At 30.0% G+C, this 6,181-nt stretch overlaps 1 protein-coding gene across 2 annotated transcripts in view; it reads left to right on the top strand.

Moving 5' to 3' along the window:
- The first annotated feature begins 1,456 nt into the window (after nucleotides 1–1,456).
- Nucleotides 1,457–6,181, top strand: part of LOC142328132 (gamma-interferon-inducible lysosomal thiol reductase-like protein) — a 55,156-nt gene continuing 50,431 nt past the window's right edge. For both annotated transcript variants that reach the window (XM_075371669.1, XM_075371668.1), the window contains exons 1-2: nucleotides 1,457–1,563; nucleotides 4,145–4,346. The gene's annotated coding sequence lies outside the window, so the exon portion shown is untranslated. The remainder of the gene's footprint in view (nucleotides 1,564–4,144; nucleotides 4,347–6,181) is intronic.

The following is a 6,181-nucleotide window of genomic DNA, read 5'->3' as shown; positions in this document are numbered from 1 at the left end:
TGGTGTCGAATCCCTAATCCCAGACAGGCTCAACAATATTCTTACACCCTAAAAATTCATTTCATAATTAAAGAGAAAAAATAACCGGATATTAATTTGTTGGCAGTTTAGATTAATAAATTGTTAAATATAAAATAGATTATGAATATTTGTTTTAATAATGCGTATTAAGATCACAAGTTCGTTCCCGCTCTGTCTGGCCAGCGCCCGTTGTTGAACACAGTTATGTAATATTACTCATTCCAGCCGACAACAAAGGTTCAAGTTTAACAGTCTGACGCGCTTTAATAAATAAATCCCTTACGCGATAGAGCTGAACTGTAGGAAGAATAAATCAATTCCGTATCTAATATTTATATGAATATAAGCGATCTGAGACAGAAGCATTACGCAAGTAATTCTGTGCGGCAACTAACAATCAACTACAGTGTCTTAACGTTATGAATAATTTTTTTTTTTTTTTTTTTAATTATAAGCATATTACGCTGCTGCAAACCCTCTCCAAGCTGAGAAAAAACCTTAGATCTTCAGACTACGAGTAACGTTCTTTTAACTGGGAATACCCAGATAGGCATTAAACATGTGAGCTTAAATCCAAGCCAAGAATCTAACCCAAAACCCTCAGTATATCATTCGGTTGTTCTATTACGGAGGTGACAAAATAGATTACAAAAATCCGACATCCGACAAAATTTAATTCCATGTCACTCAAAGAACTTTCAATATAATTTTTGGATTAAACTGTTTCGTTCATTGAGAGCCAGGTATTAGTTAAAAACGATGAAATATATTTAAAAGATCTAAATAAAATAAAATTAGGCTTTATACGTATAATAAAGTGAACTAATAAATAGATCTACGGGTGTATGTACGCTCTTACACACCCATTCGATTTGGATATTGTAGACAGGCCGAACCGTGAAATTTAGAGATAATACTAATCATTCATTACCTCCTTGCGTACTCGTGGTTTCTATAATCTACATCGTAAAAGATGCGGTTCTGTTATTTTTCTTTTTGAGAAGATGACTGTTCGTCTTCTCAAAAAGAAGCAAATCTTTTGTTCATCTTCTCAAAAAAAAACTGCAGTTCCAGATATCGATCGAATCTGGAACTTTTAGTCTAGCAGGTAAGGTAGCTAGCGCTACCTAAAATGTTACATGTAAAATGTTACATCTAAAAAAGAAAAGATTAATAATACAATTTTTTTTTTAATTCCTGATTGATTTATAAAAAAATATTTAATTTAATATTAGACGACATGTAATGGATGGTCTGATGTTAAAAACAATTGATGTTGAATGACAGTTTGCGAACCAAATTTTAGATATAATATTTTTTCATTATAATGTTGTTGTTAAACTAGCGGATGTCTTTCGATGACGTCGATTCCGTAGTGGGGGGAAGATGAGTCTAACTAAAGAAATTCATCGCTTTGTTTTGTGGTTAGTTATTGGCGGGAATTATCGGTAGATAGCCGACTGAATACGTAATGCTTCCAGTTAACATTGACGTCATCCAATTTACATCTTTTTACTGAGATATATCTTATTACTGATTAAGGTGAGTTGTATTTATTTTTTTAATATTATTGGCCAATTATTATTGGCAGTTGTTTTATTCTGTGTATGTGTTATTCAAATTATTTATTAGATTAAAAATGTTAGAACCCAATTTACTCTCGTCTATTTTTACAAAATAAATTTAATAATAATAAATTTGTTTATTTATCTCTTAATAGCGGCTAAACAGTATCGAAAAAATAAACAAGTTATATGTTTGTAAGAGTATTTCGTGAGTGATATATTAGATGTATTTCGTGTTAAATATATTATGTTTTAAGTCGGGTAACGAGAATGAAGCTAAGAAAATAATTCGCATCTGTATCGTTATAAAGAATATACCGAATAATATATAATAAATATATAATATATAAGAATAATATATAATAATATATTTAAGAATATATTTACTGGAGTCCTGGGTTCGACACCTAAATAGCTTACCGTTTATTCACCGATCTCAATTAATGTCGTTAAATATTCATAAATGAATGTCTCGGGAATAACACAAAAATTTGAAAAAAAAATATTTTTTGATAGGAAAGAAAGTAACAAATAATCGTTTTAATAAATTTGTAAAAATATTTTTAGAAATTTATCGGCGTAGTTTTTATTTAACATATATATATTTAATAATATAAGTAAGAAAGGGGAAAAAAAACATAGGTAGTGAGTTTGTAGAAGGCAACCAATATTTTATAATATGAGTCGACACCCGGTAAGGACTCTGTATAATCGTGTATCATCTTAATAATTATGCGTACATAATATTTAAAGCAGAAATTATTCGTAAACAGTACAACGAGATATATACAACAAATAGTTCATTACAGATTTTTATATTTAACATTTCCCGTGTTTAATTTATATTTTTTAAGCTAAATTAAAAAAAAAAATCACAAAATTGTTGAAAATGTATAGTCGATCATTCTTTTAGAGGAAAACTATTTTTAAGAAAGTTTTAATGACCCTCAGATCGATCGGTTGGTAAATTAACCGACTGATATACCGAAAATCCTGGGTTTGAATTTCAGCATTCCTTATAGGTTACAATTCATCTAATTCATTACGTACAATAATAAACGACGCGAAATAAATAAATTACAAAAAAACTATGTTTGTTTAGCTGATCAAAGGAGCGCTGAAATTTAAAAACAATTGAAGTAACATAATTTAACGGTGTACTCGCATTTTCGAAATAAAATTCTATACGCGTAATTTTTTATTACTACAAACGACGTTGTAACTTTTCTTCTCGTCGGCAAAAACCTTAACGGTCAATTTTTTTTATTACAAAGTTTTTGTAAAAATGCACTTTGAGTGAGAAAATTGAAAAAATACAAACATGTTTAAGTAGCCCACCGCATACAGCGAGAGAGATTGACGGAGGGGGAGAGTGAGAGAGTGACTGGGAGAGAGAGGTGTCGAGTGAGAGACAGAGCGGGTAGTGTGAGAGAGATTTGGTGGGAGTGGGTGCGAAGGCGATGGAGAGAAATTGAGAGAGGGGTTGGTAGGGGGATCAGTGATGGAGAGGAAGCGAGACAGAGGGTCTCTCTCTCACTCTCTCTTACTTCTCTTCTCTTCTAATACTATTCTTAATACGGAGTGGTATTATATAAACACAGCTCTAACATTGTGACTACAACAGGTGCTGCGATGTTGCCAATTAACCTGACTTTTCCTTCCCCCCCTGGCCCTTTGGCCCCCAAGATCGGCATCAGGTAAATCACTGCGTTTGAGTTATTCAACACTTTTATAGAATACATCTTCCAAGCTAACCAGTAAGGAAGATGAATGAAAAAAAAAATTTTTAATATTTTTCGTAAAATTTTTATTATTTATTTTTTTTTAAATTTAATAATAAATCATATTATTATTTTACTATTATTTATATTTATATATTAAAAAAAAAAAAAAAAATTAAATCGTGTTAAATTCTTTGTTTGACAACAAGCTCAATGAACTTATAAGGTCAATGAACTTTGATATTTATCGTTTATGTATTAGTGTTAAAAACTTAAAAATCATACTTGATAACTTTTTTGTTTATTTTAATTTTTTTTTATGTTGTTATAATACAATTAGTAAAATAATCACTGATTTTATACATCCGACTCTTGGTTAACCGGACTTACATATTTTATTTATCCGTAAAATTTACATAAACTATTGCTTGTTTAAGTACTCGAATTATCAGAGATTTTCTTGTTACAAAATTGTGATTCAAATGAAATATAATCTGAGATTAATGTTTGTTAAAACGTCGATTATTCGGACCTCCATATCTCAAACATTTTTCGACTAATTGCGGGGCCTTTTATCCGGAGGTCCCGGGTTCGAATAAAAGGAAATAACTGAAAACCTTAACATTACAGTTTAACGTTGGTTACGTTCCTTTGTTAACTTTGTATACATAGGTTTAAGCGAAAATTTGGTTTCAGTTATTATTTTGTAAAATTAAAAGTTTTCAACTCTGTAAAACATTAATGGTATACTGTCAGTTGTTATTATGAGAGGAGAAACAGTACAGTGTAGGTAATACATTTTAGTTGGCGCGCCAATTTTCATAATTTATTTTGCAGATTTGTTCGGACGTTGTTTGAAGCGACAGAGAAATAACGTGCGTGGCAGAGAACGAAAGCTTATGGAATCTAGCGACATTACAGATGGGCTGTGATATGCAGTTCAATTTGGATCCTCGTGTCTGCGGTCATTGTTGTATAACTATTTCTTATACGTTGTTTATTTTGTTTTGGTGTTTAATGACCTTCATTATTAATCGAGGTAAGTTTCTTTATATTAATATTATTTTAATATAGCTTAAAATAAGTGTTATTATTTTTGTTTTCTTATCACGTACTGCATTTTCTATTTATAACACCGGCTACATAGTATCCCCCAAAAATAAACAAAAGTTACACGCTTGTTTATAAATTTTAGGTTAATCGGCCGATAAATAATTAACCAAATAAAATAGAAAAAAGAATTATTGCACAATCTAACCGTACCGTACTCGTGGGTTAAGCAAAGTACGGTTAATGTGTAAAAACAATTATTTTATTATTTTCGCCAGTAATCAGTGTCACACTTTCTATATCCAAGCCGAGAATCTATCCTCGGATCTTCGATATTAAAGACAAGTACTGCTTTGCCATGGATGCGGTGATAGATTCATTTCTAGTTTTACCAATTTCAATTACCTAGTAATATTTGCAGTTTATAAAATAATATTAAGTTTTTAACCTAGAAAAATAATATCGATCAAGTTCATGCCACTACAACTTTTTAATTAAATTGTACAATTATAAAGATTATTATTTTTTAAGATATTGTAATTAATTTTCATTTTTTTATTCACAAAGATACTAAAAAATCCACTTTAATCAAATCAGACTGTTTTCATGTAACCCGACACAATACTTCAAAAGTAGATAGACAGCGGTACATTTTTTTTAGTTTACTACTATTGGGGCAAATGTCAAGCCTCTTTTTGCCCTTTTCCATGACTTTTTTCATTCATAAAAACTATAATTTTTTAATTTATAAAGAAAAAATCATTAACAAAAGTATAAAGAAAAGTTTATACTGGATTTACTCGTAAAAATAATACGCATTTTTCATGCATTAAAATGTTTAATTTGTAACTCGCTAGTTCGATTTTTTTACAAAACTGTTGATCATTTTATGAAAAAAAATGATTACCATAACTTTTGTTATTAATTTTGTAAAAATGCTTTTAAGAAACAATAAATTATATCGGTAGAAAACTATCTGATATAGACTTAATTGCTATACATTCCACACAAACTGGAGTCTGTGTATAATACATCGTTTCCTGAAGAAAGAATCCATTAATTTCTCGCATTCTTTCTTGCGATTGTGATAAATATAAACCGTCTCTAGTATAGGAGGTACCAATAAGAATTGCTTTCTCGGATAGTAATGATGCTCGGTATATACAGCCTTCGTTGAGGTGAAAGAAGTGAAGGTGTCATTTGTACGACTGAACATCATTTCCGTTTCAGTAGGTTAGCACCTTGTTACGCGACAACATATGTTAGCTAAGTAAAGTATCTAACGGGAAACGGCTTCTTCGTAATTCTTCTTAAAGAATATGCTAGCCGTAACTCGATTACAAACTGTTTTCGGACATGTTTGTACGAACCCTTCTTCTTAATTTCAAGCTCTAAAATCGGTTCCCAAATTATTTCTCTTTCCTCCTAAATCATCTTGTGTGTGTATACATATATATTTAATTACACAAGTTAAAATATAAAGTAAACTCTTATTTTGATAATCGTATTCTCTAAATAAGTATATAATTTCGTACCAAATTCTTACGGTATTTTGGATTTCACTTTTATTCGTTTCTGGAATATTAAATTTCGTATTTTAAAATGCTTGAAATTTATCTGTGATAAATTATAATTTTAAACTTGTATTTACGAGAATAAATGGTAAAAACAAAAATAATAGTAATGAAAACATTGGCAAAAGACACCAGAATTGTAGGTAGTACAGGTAGACAGAAAGTTCTATGTTCAAATTTCGGTCAGAATTGGCTTTTTTATACGCTTTATTAAAATTTGAAATAAAAGTAAGTGACGAACTGAATGTGG

The sequence above is a fragment of the Lycorma delicatula genome, chromosome 7, assembly GCF_047948215.1.
Source record: "Lycorma delicatula isolate Av1 chromosome 7, ASM4794821v1, whole genome shotgun sequence".
Lineage (NCBI taxonomy): Eukaryota > Metazoa > Arthropoda > Insecta > Hemiptera > Fulgoridae > Lycorma > Lycorma delicatula.
The sequence above is the reverse complement of the archived record's forward strand: the minus strand, read 5'-3'. Positions and strand labels throughout refer to the sequence as shown.